At 41.3% G+C, this 19,385-nt stretch overlaps 1 long non-coding RNA gene across 2 annotated transcripts; it reads left to right on the plus strand.

The window, feature by feature from the left end:
- The first annotated feature begins 8,428 nt into the window (after window positions 1-8,428).
- LOC116654488 lies at window positions 8,429-11,621 on the plus strand. Of its 2 annotated transcripts, none has more exons than XR_006506936.1 (3): window positions 8,429-8,925; window positions 9,112-9,763; window positions 10,337-11,621. It is a non-coding gene; the product is annotated as an uncharacterized LOC116654488 (long non-coding RNA). The 2 variants fall into 2 exon arrangements; XR_004309713.2 differs by having other exon boundaries at window positions 9,112-9,759.
- Window positions 11,622-19,385: the final 7,764 nt, after the last annotated feature.

Consider the following 19,385-nt stretch of genomic DNA (forward strand, 5'->3'; position numbering starts at 1 on the left):
AATTTTGCTTATTTTTTAATGGTATTGTTATTAAAGTGAAAACAATACAAAAAACCCCCTGCATGCCCTTTAAATTGACACCTAACTCATAGGTCGTGAGAAACTCTGTTGTGAAAATTTCTTCTGATTGCGACATATCCACGTTGGTCTTGACCAAAACTGACTCCCACGCACGCCAAATGCATCTGCCACTGGGATTGGAAATTTCGGCAGGACTACTCCTTCATTTGGTCCAGGGACAGTTGCACGCCCAAGCATTTCTTTTATTTTTCCCCGGACTCAAGTGGCCCGCGCACAAAATTAGACTGTCTCTGATTGTCTTTCCCAGCGCTGACCACTTGAAGGTCTCCTGTAGCCGAGTCGCATGGTAAACGCGTACTACACTTTCTTTGTGGCCAGTGGGAAAGGCAATGGGAAAACAAGTACAACAAAAAATTGGAAACATTTGTCTAAGAAAACACGGACGAACGAATGGCGACACTTGAAGCCCGCAGACAATGCCATATTCCTACTTGTTTTTTGTTTTTGTCACAATGCCCATTCCCACGATACTCTCTTTCGGATCGGACTTGTCTGATTTTTGGTGTATCTGTGCGGGCACAATGCCTGCAATTTCGACTACAGTTGCAAGTGCAGAAACCCAAAGATGAGAGGAAACTGGAGACTGTTGCAGACCGAACATAACTCATGCTCTTCACTATCCGATCCCATCCGAATCCAGCCAAGACATGTACACTTGATATCCTGGCGTGTTTACTTTTACAATACTCTTTCTTTCAAACTGTCTGTCGCAGTTTTCTGTCTATTTTATTATTATTATTTCTTTGGCCGACTTGGGAAAATATCTTCGCACACACTTGGCCCAGTGACAGCATCGTTTATGGGCTGGGTCCAGGTCATTTATCTTGTTGGCCACTTTCCTGACTGCGCAATTTGCTCTCGTATTGCCGATGAATTTGAGTCTTTCTTTCTAAACAATTTTTTTACATTTTGTATTCGCACGTGCATTGATCTCGATTCGAGTTGGAGAGATTTATGGGCCAGTCCGAAATGCGAATGCCATGAAATGATTCGTGGAAGTGATAATTGCTCATGCATTTTTAATGAACTTCAGAGAAGGTGATTGAAATGCAATTATATTCGAAGGTTTGTTTGTTATTGAGTCATGGTCTTTATTTGTTAAATATACATATTTACTTTTCATTTTTTAAAAGTAATTTTCAATTAAAAACAAAATATTAATAGCACATATTGTTTTAATGCTTATTATCTAAAATTGTTGCATACTTTTAAGGGCAATTTGAACGAATAAGCAAAAATCTGAATTTCTGCGGTAAGTTTAGTACAATATTCCATCATATTAAAATTAGAGCATCATCTTCAGTTTCTAGATGAAATTACCCCCCAAAGCCTTTCAAGACCCCCCTTATTCTCGACTTGATCCTCCCCCAAAAACAATTGCCGCTTTCCGAGAATTTCATCTACAATAACTCCAACTTCCTCTTTATGGAAATGGCACGAAGCAAACATTACACTCCCCTCGACTAATCTCATGGCTGGTGATCTGCCCCGTATGTTGAGCATACTCCACAACCATGATCGTACCCAAACCATTACCACCACCCCTTCTAGTCCCCCCCAAGCAGTACCAGTCGTTTAACCAATCCACCCCAACACTTTTTGGCAGAACATAAACCATACCAAGACTTCCTCCATTTCCGCTCCGATCTCGTCGCCGTTGTTGCTCATATGGGGTTAAAAATATATTTTCAATTTTGCCAGAACATTAATCATAAGTGTCTTGCTTTCGTCGTCTGGCCCCAAAAATGGAACCAAAATGGAGCCCAAGATTTTGAAGCCTGAACCCCTTTCTTAAATGCCAGGGCATCTAATCTTTCAGATATTTTTGGGGCAGTAATAGTGCCCAAAACCGAGTGCTGCCCCACTCCCTTTAGCACTCGCCCCGCGATCTATCTTTCTATTCCCTTTGCGCTGTCTGGTTTTCAATTATATGGTTTTTATTGCCTTGACTTCGGTTCTGAAAAGTTGACACTCTATGCTGAAGTGCACAGAGAAAAATATTTAATATTTCAAATGTTTTAAGTACTTCAGACCTATTCAACCTTTTGTAATTGTACCTAAATATTAGTTATAGTTATTTAAGAGTTTTATCTTATCTGTGGCTTTTCTCACTGTATTTATGTGGGGGTTATTTGGGGAGGGGATCTCTTATTTTCTATCTTTTCTTCTCTGCCTCCATATATATAGTTTACTGATGGTGTGTGTGTGTGTGTGTGTGTGTGTTTGCCACACCGACAGAAAAAATACGTTATTCCCGTTTATGTTGGCTGAGCCTCATTCTCGTTCCGATTCTCCGCCTGGCCTGGAGATGGGGGGCATAAACACATGCAGAGAGGGCTCAATGTTGAGCTCCGAGAGTCGCGTCACGTTCTCCCGGTTTTCTCGCTTCTCGCATTCTCGCAGGGAGGCTCAATCTCAAACCCGGCAAAGGGGAGTTTCGGCGGCCAGAAGGGAATGTGCCCATATCGCATTTTATCAAACATAAAAACACACTCACAAACACTCTCGTTCGGCTTCTCAGACGTTGTGCGGCAGATTTTTGTAACGGACAAATTCTTTTTTCCTATGCACTTTGGCTCACTGCAAAAAGAGAAAAGTGAAATCGAAGAAAGATCGAGAAACTAGCTGGGGAATTACTTTTTAAATGGCTTTTTTATTCGCAATTAGACCGTCATGCGGTCTTGGGAGGTTTATTGAACCCTAAATGTCCCTGATTATACATTCCTAATCTTACTGGGAACGTTGCAAACCACCATATATTGAAAATTGGAAACTTAAAATATAAAATACTTTAGAAAATCGTACTACCTTTCATTTCAAAAGTTGGAAAAACCAAGTTTGTCATTACTTGTATCTGTCATTCCCTCTGAACTGTCAAAATTTAATGATCCAAGGAGTGAGTTTACAACCAGGACCCAAATGATCCGGAATCCGCTCGGTGGTCCTAAGAAATGTAGGTGGAGCCGTTTCCCAGGGCAATAATTCTGCAATTGTAACACCTCGAGGGGAGAGACAATGGCAATAGAAACAGCGTTATTAGGGTCTATTTGTGATGAGAAATCCAGGGTATCCACAATAGCACCTAGTAACCTGTCCTCTCCTGACCAGCCCAGTACTTTGTCATTGACTTGGCATTGGCATTGTTTGGCGAGCGTGAGATCAGCACACGGCAGGTACGATTCCCAAATACTAGTTGATTTTCGGGATCCCTCTCAACCCAGATCCCAATACCTTATCCCTGATTTTTTCGCCCACTCGCCACGCTCGTGCAGCTGGAAAAATGATGCTGCAATCCGACTTCGATTCCCATCATCATCATCATCGTCGTAGTCCTTGTACACTCGGCAGCACTTGATGATTTGCTGAGTCTTTGTTGGGTCAGAAAATCGGGACAATAGCACACCAATACACCTTCTCCTACGCCAAAGCAGCAACAAGTTAGAGGCTCAGCACACACAGCTAAAAAACCAAAGCCAGTGGTAACAACAAAAGTCAAACAGGTTTAGCTACACTTCAGGACAAGTCCGTAGAGAGGTCCCAAAAACCTAAAAATCAAAAACCCAAAACCCAGAAACCAAAAACCGATCCCCTACGAGGTACCATTTTCCCATAACGGTGTCGCCAACAACAATTTTTATGTTTCGACCAACAGCTGATTGAAGAAAAATTTTCCCAGCACCTCCCGGCTCAGCTGATGTGTCCCCACGTCTTAAGATCCTGCTCAACTCACAGACAAACACTCTTTGAGGTTCACTTGTTTGCTTAACAGGACAACGGAACACCACAGGACGGCGGCGACAGGAACACAAAAATGTCAAACTGTCTGTCCAAGAAGGGATATCTCTAACTAGCCGTAAAAAAAGTATCTTTTTGCCGTTGTTGCACTTTATTTGGAGTGTCAACGACTAAGCGAAGTGCACAACAGGATACTGGTGTTTGTCCATCGAGCGGGATCGGGAGGATCCTTTTGCGGAGTCCTATCTCTTGGTCCATTAATTGACCCAACGCATTGGCAATGATGAGAAAATTGTTCGCCTCAAGTGTCTGAACGGATTCAAGTGCAGTGCTTAGATTTGTCCTTTCCGATAGGCGCATCCTTAAACCGGGATCACTTTCCCTATCCGACCCAGTGTCGTATGTCATCTGCACTATCTCTTTCTCAGACCATTTAACTGTCACCGGAGGTCCGAAAAGTGGAAGGACTATTTGCGGTTCAATTCCTCGAATCGGAAAATCCAGGATTGCGCAAGAACAGTTAGTCACAGGTGCCACACCCACCGAAATGTCGAGGGTTTCCCGCTAAAGCAAACACTTCAAAGGCAAATACGAAGTTCGCATCTAACTGTCCTTCGTTCCGCCCTCCCATTCCTGTTGCTTCTGGATCTTAAGAACCTGCTCATCCTCGAGCAATATGAACTGAAATGCATGCATCGATTATGTAAGACAAGCCCTGACCAAAAACCATTCGCAGCCTCTTCAAGCGTATTGGATTACAACCAAATGTCACTTCGGTTCTACTTCTGCTCTCTGGGGTTTTTGCGGTCAATCGAACTTTGCTTAACGGCTTCGCAAGATCTCCGCTTCGTCACCGTTCTCATTTCAGTCCCAGGATGTGGTCAGGTCTGTGGTGTATCTGTCTATTTACTTAGGACAGTTCAAGGTTGGAGTTCGCCAAAAGTTTGCCCAGTGAAGGAAGTCAGAGGCGATTTCCTTCCGGCGAAAGTGAAAACAGGAAAAAGGAAAACGGAAGACCCAGGCTATGGGAATTTCCTTTTTCCGAATGGGAAGTCCTCTCCACTCTCCAGATTATTCTTCAATTAAACTGCTTTCTCCTTTGGCCTGACCCCCAAACCAACAGACGCCAACTTTTCGCGCCAAAATTGCGTCACACCCGGAGAGATGGGGGAACCACACATAACGATCTTGGCAAACAGCGATAACAGACTTGTACTTCTTGCTGCTTTCAATAAACGAGAAAGATGTCGCGATTGTGGGTGAGACGAGGAGACCAATTCGAAATCTCACTCACACTCCTACCTCGAACCGAGAACCCAATACCAAAAACCGAAACCCATAACACAAGCCCCAAGACCAGCCCAGAGCCAGAGAGATGGACCCAAAGCTCGGCGAAATGCACAATTTGGTTCTCTAATCACGCAGGGCCTCGTATTGGCGAATTCCTTGGTCTCTTCTTGGTCTCGAAAAAGCCGACCAGCCTAAAAAAAGATATAAATATGATTGGTATTTTGTAATTCGAATAAGGTATACCTACTAAAAATGGTTGCAACTTAATTTGAAAAGGATTTATAAGGAATTTAAAATATTAAAAGAATGTCTCATTATATGGATTCCATATTATAAAAGATAATCACTTGAAAGTATTAGATAAAGTTGTATATATTATATTTTATTAAAATATAATTTAAAGTCAATTATTTGGTTTCTAAGTTGTAAGTTTCTGAAACATAGTCCGTGTATTATTCGTACTACCGATTATAAATATTTCTTCACTTTCGCATGTCCGGATTCGAATCGATTCAATCCAATCCGTTTCGTTCCGTTCCTTGGCAATCCGAGGCGATCCTTTGGCTTTGGCTGGCCTGCACTTTTGGCTGTTAAAAACATTTCGCCGAAAATGTGTCTGGCACGCTAAATGGTTTGGTCAGGTAAACTTGCAGTTCTAACCAGACAGTGCAACAACAAATAGCATTGATCAATGGCTGTGGCTGTTTAGGTCTTTGATACCTCCGCGGTGTTTGCCGGCATGCATTTTGGTAGTTTTTTCCCTGCGATTTTGTTTTTTGTTTTGGAGCTTTGCTCTTGGCTTTCGGTGGATGTCCCATGGAATGCTGTGGCACCAGTTCTCGATATGCTTCAATAAGGAGCCCATAGCCAAGGAGAGCCAAAGCAAAGCCCAGGCACCAGCAAAAGTTCCTGGGAAAAAATGTTGCACAACTTTACTACCTGCGAGTGGATGATGACGGCGACGATCACGTCCAACTCCGTACCGCTCACTCCGCTTAGATTCATTAAGTGAAAAGTTTAAAGGCTCAAATTTTTCGTTCATTCTTGGCAGTTGATTTTTATGACTCTCTTGTTTTCGCTCTTTAATTTTTTCCAAGGGTCCCGACGAGGGGGAGGCGCTGGTCTTCGCTGCTAAGGTAGAGAGACACATTAGTCCTGGAGGTTTATTACAAATTATGCGTCGCCTTCGCCGTCTGATTCTGATTTTGGTGGGATCCCTTTTATGGGTTGGGCACCCCATGCTCCATACCCTTGTCTGTTTCGATGTACTTCGAAGACTATCAATTATCTTAGTTTGTTAGATTAATCTCACAGTTCTTGATTTTAGGTGGTATATCCATATCCTGTTTGTGAAATGAGATCATTATGTGGGGCTGCGATTCTGCATTAATTTGTCAGTTTCAATATTCGCTTGTGGGGTGTAATTTTGTTAATTTAATTCAATTCTGGATTGAGTTTCAAACCTATTTATATTTCCTTTTAAATCCTTGTTCTATTAATTAATAACGAAAAAAGTTATTTAAATATAATCCCTTAAATTTCTATATATTATTCAAGAAAGTTATTCAAGCTTAAGCTTAAAATATATAAAATTAGTAAGCAAAATTTAATTACCCTAGACATTTTCATGTTATCCTTCAAACTTGAAAGAGGTCACCTGGGTTCACTTCGGGACTAATAGAAAGAGTATTAAGGATTCATTCTGGTTCACCCCTTTTTTTCGCAATTCAAACGCAAAAGTATCTGAGGCTGTGTGTGCGAAAGCTCGCTATAAATGTAGACCGCACTGACTGCCTCAATGACGAGCGCCGATAAGCGACTCACTCACACAGATTCACTTTTGGTTGGAACGTGCAGACGTTAAAAAAAAAGGCGCAAAAAGGATTTGAGGCAAATATGCAACGCAACTGGTTTATCAACTTGCATTTTGGCGCCAAAATTTCTGCAAATCTTTTCGTTTCCACGCCACGCTTTGAACGCCCTTCGTACTCTCACACAGATACTTTTGGGTCTCGGGCTTGAATGTATTAGCATATGCATATAATTTTCGTTTTATTGGACAAAATTAATTGGGCGCCAAGATAGAGGCATTAAAAGCCACTTAAACTTATGGAGCACGCACTAAATTCAAATAAATGCAAGATACCGCCAAAAACCGAAGACTTGTATCCTGCAGACACTTGCTAATGAAATTGTCGAACATTAAAGCCCACACACACATGATGTCTATTCTCCGAGGGGTTTTTCAGCTTCCTGTCCGATTATTTGCGGTCAGCCCCGAGGAAAATTAGCAACAATGTTGAACCTGAAACCTGGATATCTGGATATCTGGCAGAGAGATTAGGACCTTGTACGTCATCATCAGGTCCTTTTCGGATCTGTCTTACGGTCCATTCATTTGCCATTTTCGGCATCCGTATATCCTTGGCCATTGTGTGTGCAAAAAATGTAGAATAGAGCTCTGAATAGAGAGATTTCCGCTTTGTGCACTTGCTTCCTGTGATTGTGATTCATCGTCCAATAAAGAGATTGCCCTTCAATTAGTGGTTGACTGGTGGTGGTCGGTCGATATGATCGGGTGGTCCTGCCATCGGGCATTCGTATAAACCTGTCTGTGGATCCTGTGAAAACCAAGCAAATTAAGCGATTAGAAAATATTAAAGATACGCCTGCTTGGCTTTGTTCTTTATCGGAAGAGGTTTGCGTTTGGTTTTTAGCGCACATTCGCGATTATTTGAGATTCGGACAAATAGGACGGCTGTTTCTTCGCCTTGTATCGATATAATGTGTTTTATGCTCCTCGGCAGTTTTGTTTTCGCTTTGTGCCTGTGTGTCCATGGGTCCCGTGGGAATAATATCGGAACGTCTGGGCGATTTTTTACTCATTTAGGTTTTTTCATGTTTAATATTCGTCAGGCATGCCACTTTACTTCCGATCATATAATGGACAGGGAACAGGAGGGGAGTGAAGGAAAAATATGAATGATTTCTTTTTGGTTTACTCACAGAAATAAAATCCATGGTTGCAACGTATTTTTATGTATTTTCTGATAGCTCTGCAGTTCCAGCCACACAGAGTTCAAGTTTAACATCAATTTATGGCAATTACATGTTGGCCACCGCCTTCAACAAAGGCTCCCCCAAGTCCAAAATTTTCCCCTTTTTTATGTTTTTTTTAGGGATCATCTAAAAATATAAAAGAGCAAATCAAATGCCCCCATGGCCATCGACGCCAACACGAAGAAAATGCAAGGCGAGCGATACATAGAAAAGATGCAGGACAAGTTCAAGAACAACTCCCCACACACTAGGGCTCGGATATGGGGGATACAGATACAAATGTATACATCCATATATATATACAGATACAATCCCAATTCCAAGTCGTGCAGTTAGGTTGTTACATCCCCATGCATGGGGATAGATACACGGAAAACTCGTATTTCTGCCACCAAGCGAGCCGAGAGGCTGAGGACTGTAGAACCGAGACTGGAGCTGAAAGGTCAATGCATTTAGTTAATGCAGCCCATGCCAGTTTATTTTGTACTGCACTTTGTCCCAATACGTCTCTGTGTGTGTGCGTATCTGTGTGTTTACATTGGAGCTGGGTGAACTGTTGTAGTTTAGCCAGCAGCCCCCACACAGAAACGCTGAGGAGATATTAAAACAAGCCTCTGTTCTCCGAACTCCCCCACGCTAGTTTATCTAAGGCCCCAACATCAGCAACTTTATAAAACTACTCAGAAGAGGCCTAGCGTATTGGAGATACAGCATCCCGGACAAATATTTTTTAAGGTGGACTTGAAATAATGGAAAAAGGTGGTGGTTCCTAGAAGAGCTTTAAAGTTGGTCCATCAAGGAAACAGAATCTATCTGATAGGCACTTAAAACCTCTTCAAACTTCTTACATTTCTTTCCATATTAGATCCACCCTAGAGTCCAAACTCTAGTGGGGATTGAATCCACACAGATACTAATGCAGACCTTCTATTTTTTAACGGTCAGATACTATAAGCGGGAGAGCAGCCCCAAAAGGAAGATCAGCCTCCACACAGCCACTCTGCTCCACACTAATATCGACACAAGTTCACTCACAGCTGCGCGCCAAACATTGTTGTCAACACAAATAAACATCATCATTATCATGCCGTCGATATCTGGAGGCCAGAAACAATAAAACCAAATAAATAAAAACTCCCAAAACGACCGTTTAGAATATTCCCACGCAAATTGAAGACGCCTCCTCCCTTTTTTGGGCTCCAAAAATTTGCTACAGTAAAAATTAGAAGAAACATGAAGAGCAAAAAAAATATATATATCACACAAATGGACCCACAAAAAAGACCCAAGACCAGATCAGCCGAGATCTATAAACGCCGATTGGCAAATATTTAATACTCTGCGTAAACTTTAAACAACTTGACAATTTCACACTCGCCTGCGAAGCGAAACAACTGGCAGACCATCTCCCTCCTGCCTGTTTTATGATCTTCAAATATGCATGTCTCCCCGCCATACAATACTCGCCATCCCATCGCCGTCTCCTCATCGACTTGTTGGCTTTGTTGAGCCCTTGGACCCCGTCTGGCTAGTCCGTCCCAGTGTCTTTTGGAATATCTGGATTCCACTCCACGTCGCCAGCCTCTCGATTGCGTATGTATGTTCTACAACAAAGTAACAGGCAGCGACAGCGAGAGCAAATATATAACGTGAGGGTTATGCAAAAAAAATGTTTTAAAATCAATATCGGATAGTCACGAATCTTGAGATACTCTTAATTCAGGAGATTCTGTATTTTTCTGCTCCTAAGGCACTAAAAAAATAGCCCCTACCATGGTTTTACTTTAAGTAATTTCATAAATCTTCATACATTTACTTCTTAGATATGCCCAGATCGAAAGATTCAAAGATAGATTGAAGATAATAAGATACAAAGATAGAATGTGTGGGCGAACAAATAGAAGATTACTTTGTTTTCAATAAATTGTTTAGTATTACTAATATCTTCCATAAATTCCTAAATTAGGAAATCTCAAAAACCCCTTTCAAAGGGTGTCATATTTAAGAACTCCCCGTTTCATAATGGAGCAATCTCATTGCTAAACTTCAGTTCCTCTCGCATTATACTTTGCTCCCCTTTTAGCCAGTTTTTCTTTTGTTTTTTATTATTTATGCAATGTTTTTTTCATAATTTTTTGCATATTCAAAATAACTTTGGCGCATACACCAGCTCCATACAATACCACATATGACAGACGGCGCTCAGCATTTCCGTTTGTCAGCTGGTTTCTGGGATTCTGTTGGATTCTGGTGTCTGGAGTTCTCTGGAGATTCGAGTACTGGATGATGCTGAGGATGTTGTCGCTGCTTGGGGTACAAATTCCGGGCCAGGCAAGCATTCGCAGAAAATGTGGAAACAAACAATTGTTTTAACTGGAAGAAGGCGTGCAAAATGCGTCAAATGCTGTTCACACTTGGCCTAGGCGCTAGTCCAGGCCCTTCAACTGCGGTGGTGCCCCTCGTCCTCAACCACGGATTCTGCCTTTCCCACAATCATCGCACTTCTCCCAGTTCGAGTTCAAGTTTTTAGTTTCATTCATGTTTCTGTTTATTTTCGTAAGGCGTGAAGTTTGTGGCAAGCGAACGCGGGATGCTTGGGTGGCCAAACGGAATGCGTTTCAGATAAGTCGGGTGTTAGTCATTTAAAATAACGGGAAACTGTTCTAGACATTATCAACATCAACATTTAGAGAAAAAATAAGCAGAAATTACAAAAAAAATTAAATAAAAATTGCATTTATGGGTGGTCCAAATTGAAAAGGCTGAGAATTTGCGAGAATTTTTATTGAAAAAGTTATTATTTCTTTGCAAGCTGTATATTTGTGATTGAGTGGTTATAATTAACTCAATGGATGTATTCCTTTTTCAAGGCAATTTTTAGCCAGTCACTCTCCAAAATAGGAAACTAGCAATTTAGTGAACCTAAATTAGTTCGGGGAATATCATGTTAACAGCTTTCATAATAAACCAATTAACACTTTCCGCTGAGATCAAAAGCCAACTTCTCTCTCTCAAGATCTGAGGCTAAAATCGTACATCTCCTTTTTTGCAATGCAATTGTAAGTGCACTTTGTATCTGTAACTGCATCGCACACGTACCATGACCATGCAGGGCCCGTCCATCTGTGTCGTTAAGTACACTCAAAAGTCACGAAGCATAAAAGATGCAAACAAGCTGAATGAACGACGGTCACCAGCAAAGCACAAAATACATAAATACAAAGTGACTACAGTTTGTTTTCATTTAAATTGAAATTGAAGTCCAGTCCCACACACTTACATACTCCACTCCGGCTTCGATTCCCTCCGATTCGGACCTGCTCCCAGGCCCCAGGCTATAGGTTGTCCGATTCCTGGGCCCCGGGCTCCAAGGCGACCGCAACCACAGACACTCATTACAAATACAAACAGAATACGACCCCTTAAGCCATGCACACGAAAAAATTGGATTAGTTTAACTAAAGAAAATTTAAGTCCTTTTGTATATTAAAATTTGTATCAATTAATATTTTTATCATATTTTTTTAATATGTATAATATAATTTGTTTCTTTTCTTTCAGTACCTTTATATCAAACCCCAACTGCATGGGAGTGGGGCATTTATTGCAGATGATTTTCATTGTTTTGTTTCGCTGTAATTCTCGCGCTTTGAAAATTGCATTACAAACAAAGGCAAAAAATCAAGAAAAACAAAGAACGAGAGCAAGAACAGAGTCTCCTCTGGGGATTCTCGCTGGATTCTCTGTGGGGATAAGTGACGAAGATGCTGGGGGGACACGAGGACGTGTTGCAAAGTCTCACAACATGCCACGCACTATGTTTCCCTTCGCAGCGCTCGCAGAGCACAATATTTTAACTGACCAACTCGAATTTTTTTTGTTCTATGAAAATATAAAAATTTGTATCTTTAAAATAAGTGTAAAATATAGTTAGTTAAGGTATAAAGAACATAGATATAGGAAATATTATCGGAAATAAAGCATCCATAAGAAAGCATTCATTACTTAAATTTTCCATATTATTCGTCGAAAATGAATGTTTTTTTGTTTTTTAAATATAATTTTGAAAATATTCAAATTTGTTTATAATTTACTCGAATTTTAAGCAGAGTATAAAGAGCTTTTTGCTGTCCAAGTCAAAGTGCGTCTCGCACCAATTCGCGCGGCTGTTGATGATGTCGTTCTCCGTCTGATAATCATGCCAATGATGAGCTCAAGTCGGTTCTCGACTGGCGGTAATGATGCTGCCCCACCATTTGCTCTGCTCCGCTCCGCTCCAGGCGCTTTCTTTGGCTCTCCACTCCGATCTGCAGACCAGACCAGGCCAGGCCCGACCCGACCAACCCAAAAGCCAACCCATCCCATCTCATAATTATAATTACGCCCCGGCACCGACACAAGAAGATGAAGGGCCCCAACTGTGTGACCGGGTCCTCGGTCCTTCTTTCCCCCTTTGAAAGCCCCTCCATGTGGAGTCCATACAGTGACTTCCCTTCGAACTTGATGAAGCGGTGGAATTCGCTTTGCAAATAACAAGCAATTGTCGTTGTCAATGTACGTTTCCGTTTAGCTTTGTGGACTGAAGAAGGCGGCTTCTGAGGAGGCAATCATTCGAGCCTGAAGAGTTGCGTGTTAGGCTGGGAGGCAATAATCCTGGACAGCACTGAGAGAAATCCAATTTGTATAAGAGTTTTAAAAGTATGGTATTGTGAACTGTATAGTCTGTATTTCAGCTTCAATAATTTTAATCAAATAAACATCCTTATCTTTTTACTGGCAATTTCTCCTTGTGCAACCATTTTGTGAATGATTCCAGCACTTAGTGCTGCCAGTTATTTACTAATGAGCGCTAATTGAGTTTAAAATGCGACTAAAAGGATATAAGCTCCGCTCTCAGAAGGTTTTTTTATAGAATTCCCAAAGTGGGGTGGTTGGGGAGGCTGAGCTAACGGTCCAGTTGGGCGCATCAAATGCCGCACGCATCTCGATCTCGATCTCGGGTAAATTAAATTTAAGAAAAGTCAAGCCGCAAAATTACAAAACCCAGAAGGAGATCTGTGCAGCTGTCATTCAATTGGAGATATCTCCCCTCGCGACTCTCCTGGATATCTCGAAATAAGTGACTGTTGATGGGCATAATGCAGGAGGATCGCCCCAATTTCCCGCCATGCTGACATACGGCTCAAAATTACGATGCACGCCCCCCAATATGACAACAGAAACTGTTTTCAAGATCATGGCTAAATTTAGATACCTTAAATGGAGCATAGAAGGAGCCAGGGGATGGTGGGTAGGTGGGGTAAATGTAAGTGAACCACTTCCGGCTGTGGCGCGTGCTCGAAAACCACTCCAAAGACCCAAATCCAGAAAACTTGAAATGGAAATCAAACTAATTTTTCTTTAATTGCATCGAGTCAACGACCGCTGCACTCCTTGACTGAAAAACAGAATGAAACCGAAATACATTCGGCGAGTCGGCTTTTCATAAATTATGAAACTTTAATGACGTCACTGACATTTATAGCCCCTTTCGCCGAGTTGGCAAAATAGGTCAAGCCGAGCCGATAAATGATGACGCAGCATCCCAAAAACTGGATGAAACCCTTCGGATAATCCTCGCTACCCCTTCGTTCCTCCGACCACTGGCCGAGTAAATCACAAAAGAAAATAAAAATGTCCAAAGAAAGTGTCCACAAGCGGGGACAACAATCCCAAATAAAAAATAAAAAAAAAAACGTATCAAAACCACGCTGAGCTGATTTCGAATGCAAATTTTCTTCCAAGGGGCCATTTGATGGCATTGTCTTGCTAATTGTGCAACTGGGCATTGCTTTTTTCAGGCACGGTCTTTAGCCGCATCCGTGACCTTATGGCGGACACTCATTTGGGACAGAGGTCTCCGAAGATCCGTGTAGATCCCAGCAGATCCTCGAAGATCCCTGTTGAACCCAAATACCGCGGGATGCTGTTCGGCGCACTTTCCCATCGCAGCTTTTCCACCCCATTCCGCCTTTTCCGCGACCTCGGGGGCAATCAAATGTAGCAACAACTTTCTGTTTGAGTTTGGGATAGATGTTGGTCCAGTTTTTTGGGTTGTTTAGATGGAAAAAGGGGCCAGCACTTCATGTAAATTACGAGGTTTTTAGGAGGTAACCCTTCCGCGACAGCATCCCATACGCTGATCATTTCGGTTAGCGCGTCAAACGGAGTAGAAAATGTTATGCTTAATTTAAAGTGCCCATTTTTTAGGGCCGGAAAAGCGAAAAAGAATGGAAAGTGTCTTAAGCTGCTTTATGGGAATTACACTCGCCTTTGCAGATGGCCCATGACAGACCTTAAAGAGTTCGGATCACAAAGGTCGTTACAGCTTTTTGCCTCTTTTTTTTATAATTTTTAAGATGAAATGCCACATAAAGCTGTCTGCTGATTCCAGAGGCGGGATGCTTCCATTGTGATTTTACTCTTTCCTTTATTTCCGGGACAAAAGTAAACAGCAACATAATAGGAAACACTTTTGGTACACAAATTTCCACAAAAGACGACCAGAATTAAAAACTCGAAACTCCGTTTGGTCGGTTACAAGTCAATTTCGGTAAATGAAGGAACGGACTACCCCCATTTCTAAGATCAGAGCAGAAACTTTAATGGCTGTTTCCCATGTCTCAATTATCCAGTGAAAGCACCAGAAGGAACCCCAACTACGATTGATCAATTAGCGGAGAAACATATGCCATTGATGATCTCACAATCAGCCCACTTTCTCGCTCCCTCAATTCAGTTCTTGAAGGAGATCTTAATCGTTCCCCATTTCCCAATTACACCAAATCATTGAGCCAACGAAGCAAATTTAAATACGGAGAAATCTATTAAAAATGTTCCAGCATAAATTTCAATTAATAACGCCTAGCCCAAAGGAAAACATTAAGATACCGAAACAAAATGAGGCCACAAAAGAGTATAGTAAACCCCCGCACACAATAGAAATTTATAGAAATCTAAAAAAACTCAAATCCCCTAAACTGTAGAAACACAAGTGTTCTGAGCTTACCCCTGCACTGTAAAAAAATATGGAATTTGAAATATACTTTTTAATTTATTAATTTGTAAGCACTATTTGAACCACATTTTTACTTGAAGTCTTTTTTTTTTGCAACAAGTAATAGTTCTCTAGAGAACTCTAATTTATAGTTTTAATTTTATCGAAAAATCTTGGATTTTTTTTTCTTTTTAGTGCCATCGATCGTAGTACGATTTTTTGGGGGTAGCCAAGGCAAACTTTTGTTTAAGAAACAAACACTTGAGAAATCCGATAGCTGGATGCGAGACACTCAAGATTGTCGAGCTTGGGTTGGAAGTGGAATGGATTTGGGTTGGGCTGCTGCTCTACTTTTGCCCCCATCTCATATTGATTATTTACGAGCTGCCGCAAATGGGTTAGACGTCACGTAATATAGCGACAAGCGCTTCCGATGATTAATCAACAAAACCATTGTCCTATCTGAATGTGGCGCACTTTCCCAGGATGCTCCACAAGGCCACATGGTTTTAATTGCGTTTTAAGTAGCTCCAGCAGAGCACAGGTGGCTCCACTCAAAACGGGAGCATCACAGGAAGCGTAAAAAACCAGGAGCGTAGCTCAGCCTCTTGTTTGTGAATGTATCTGTATCTGAAACTCGTTTTCCCTTACCCCGAATGCAAATGATCACTGAATTAGTAATGCATTCGGCCCATCGCTTAACTACAGCTCATAAAGTATTCGGAAATATTCATTAATTTGTGCCGCCACAGAGACATTCACCATTTCCCAATTTCCTTAGCGGAAATATTCAAATGAGATTTTTCCAGACTCCCGATTTTTCGCACTCTCGACGCCTGATAAGGGTCTCCTGGCTGCTGGTTCCTTGTTCGATGATTATGCAGCAGCTTTGTGCCGAGGCGTCAAGTAAAAAATGCATTTGCCAGCATCCCGCCGCCAGACCCTCCCAGAAAACCATCTCGTGGAAAAAAAAACATGAGCCTGACGCCTTTCACGGCATGGCGTGTGAAATCTTTGGGTTTACTTAGAGCTACTCAGTGCAGGACTGGGTGAGCACCAATGCTATTTCTGGCACATCCAGTGGGGTGAGGATTTCTTTATATATGTGTATATATTTTTTTCTAGTTTTTTTTTTTTGCCTCCGATTGCGAGCTGGCAAGGGGTGGCCTGGGTGAGTGACTGGCGCAAGGTTACTGGTTCTGTCCTTTGGGCAACTCTTTCTTGGCTTTTTTCAATGTTTTCCTTGAGGATTGCAGCCTTTTGCTTGGTTGCATTCGCGGGTAACGGCAATTTGTAGTTGTTTTGGCTTTGGGTTTCTACCTTTAGGATTCCCTGACATGGGGTATCATTTCAATCAGAAATCTTGATTATCATTCTATAAAGCACTAGGAAGTTTTAATACACTTCTTTGGCTTAAAAATCATGTTTGCAGTTTTTTTTAAATTTGTTAAGTACTTTTAAACCTATTTTAAATTGAATAATTTTTAAACCTTGTTGCTGAAAAAAGTGTTTTTAAAGTAATAACTATATTAAATAACGAATTATCCTATTAAATTTCTTATTAAATTTAATATCTTTCTATAATGTCTTTTAATTTTTATCCATGACTTACAATTATTAGTATCCCCTATGTGAGGGTATAAAATAATATACAAAAAGAATAATCAAGCAAACTTTTTGCCTCATACTCTTTTCTTAGCGCCCTTTGTAGTCGTTTTTTTTTCTGAAAAAATCCTGGGGTTGATGCATTTTTTGTGATCTTAGGTTGGGCGAAAGTACTGCGCCTTATTACAAAACACTTGAAATTTTCAACATGAATTTACCCTTTTTCCCAGTAATTTATAACATAATTTTTGACTGTTTTTTCATTGAGTTTTTTTCAAGACATATCAATGGCATGGCCTAGGGTAAGGCTTTCTTTACATGACAAGGGGTAGGGCGTTGAATAGAAAAAAGACACCCAAAAGCATTTTTTAAATGGGGAAAATGATTTGTTCGAAATGGGATAAAAATTAGCTTAACAAAATGCTTTATTTGGCAGGAGGAAGCGTGTTCGAGCGCAAGAAGTTTTTAATGGAAAAAAATTGTAAGAAAAAAAAACAAACAATAAAGGCATTTTTTGTGCACTTTTTTCTGTAATAAATGTAAATAAAAGTGCCAACGGCAGAAAGAGCTTATGACACTCAATTTAATACAGTTTTTCGGCGTTTTTTCACAGGCATCATTTCTTGCAATAAATATTAATTAAGGTTTATTGCGTTGTAGGTAAAACGCACATCTGGCGTGATCTGCAATCCGAGTTTCTAATTATCCCTTTTCTAGACAATCCCAGATCAAACCCTCCCAAACGCCCAAAATTCAAATTGCAAAATTGCCAATTTCAAGAAACGCAATAAATTATTCGCAAAAGAATAAGAGTAAAAAGACGAGAAAATCCCTCCGCAATGCATACTGAAATCTTCATTGAAGGGTGCAGGGATCAGTTCGATTTCCGATCGATAGTTGGAAACTGCCACCCTTGAGACCCACTTCTCCATGGCCACCCTTCTTACCTAATCTTGGGCAAGGGCTGAGATCCGAAGGGTATGCGAAATGATCATTGTTTGGAAGAAGTCTGCAAGGAGTCCCAACAAATTGCGAAAATTCGTGACGCACCCAAATCGCGATCCCTTTTCCGATTTCCCAACAGGAGTATGGGTATATAGCAGCACGATATTAACCGTAATGTATGTTCAATAAATATTTGGTAATTAAATAAATAGCAGCTGTGCAGCTTTGATCAATCCCGGGGTGACGAATCCGAGGTGGAGGGTTGCTACAATTTCACTTTCCTTGAGTTTGTCGTGGGATTTCTAGGAACGCGATGAGAAAGTTGTTTGAGGTAAAAGTAGGACACTTTGGTGGGTGAGTAGTACACGTCTATAAGGGATAAACGAATTCATTGTGACATTCCTCTGTGCTCTATGTAAATATATTTAGAATATGGGGGGTTACCTTAGCCAGTTAAGCCTTTCTATTGGTCTATTATGGGGATCACTGTCACTCTAGAAGTCGTTCTTTCAGCTACTATTGGGGTTAAGGGCAGCTGGAATTATATTTATGGCTAGTCCTCCCCAAGGTTCAACTGATTTATGAAACCATTAAAAAAGGTTCAAGCTATCTATTCTCATCAGTAAGCTTTTGAGTTCTACTATCAAATATTTATGAGCCTGATTAGTAAAATCCTCAATGTTTTCAAGACAAGAATACCAATTCCCTACACACATATCTTTAGTTCTGATTTATCACGTGTTCAGAGGCACTCAGCCCCTTACCCTCCCCTTTTGACATTTTCCAAGTCGGATGTCTCCTGTGACTTTTTCCAATTTTTGCACAATTGCCCTACAATCGATGCTTTCTCCGCAAATCAATTGCGAAAAAAACACAAACAAAACCCCATGACACATTGCATCGGAGAGAGGAGGAAACCTTACCCTACCTCACCGATCCCTGCCCCACCTAACCATACCTCACCTCACCTTGCCGGTCCTGCACGTACTACCTTGCCTCACTTTGCCACTCCCTGAAGTTCCGGAGGATCGGAGACAAAAGGAAAAAGGGTAAGAAACCAGGAAGGGTTGCCTTTGGCAGGGTTTTCGATTTTTCGTACATGGATATGCCGGGGACCGAAAAACCAAAGACGTTTGCTACAAATTTTTCTGGAAAGGGGCAGACGAGTTAAAAAAAAAAAATTAAATAAAAGGAAACCAGACAGACCGTAAGGGATTTTAATTGCATTTTTTAAGCGCGCGCGCTGCGATTTTGCGAATTTTCAGCTGGCTCTGGGTTTTGGCGAACTCCCGAGGAGTTCTTTAAGGATCAATGCAGTCGAGGACGATCGATCGAAATGGTTGATCGGTTAGAGACGCTCGAATGCACATCCCAGGCTGCATAAACTCCTTTGTCATGGTAATGTTGCGAAATGTGAATTTTATTGCCTCCTGCCGGAGATCAATAAACCCTAATGAGCCTATAGGCAAAGCCCATTTGCATTTTCCACCAGCTTTTCCGAATTTTCCGATTCGTTGGCGCTGAAAAGCGCGTGTGCCAGCTTTAGTAGGATTCCCCTAACTCCCCCCGGGGGATCCTTTTCTCATTCAAATTCGGAACTCATGGTGATTTGGCCGCAAGGCGTTTTAAGATG

The sequence above is a fragment of the Drosophila ananassae genome, chromosome 2L (assembly GCF_017639315.1).
Source record: "Drosophila ananassae strain 14024-0371.13 chromosome 2L, ASM1763931v2, whole genome shotgun sequence".
In the NCBI taxonomy this organism is placed as follows: domain Eukaryota; kingdom Metazoa; phylum Arthropoda; class Insecta; order Diptera; family Drosophilidae; genus Drosophila; species Drosophila ananassae.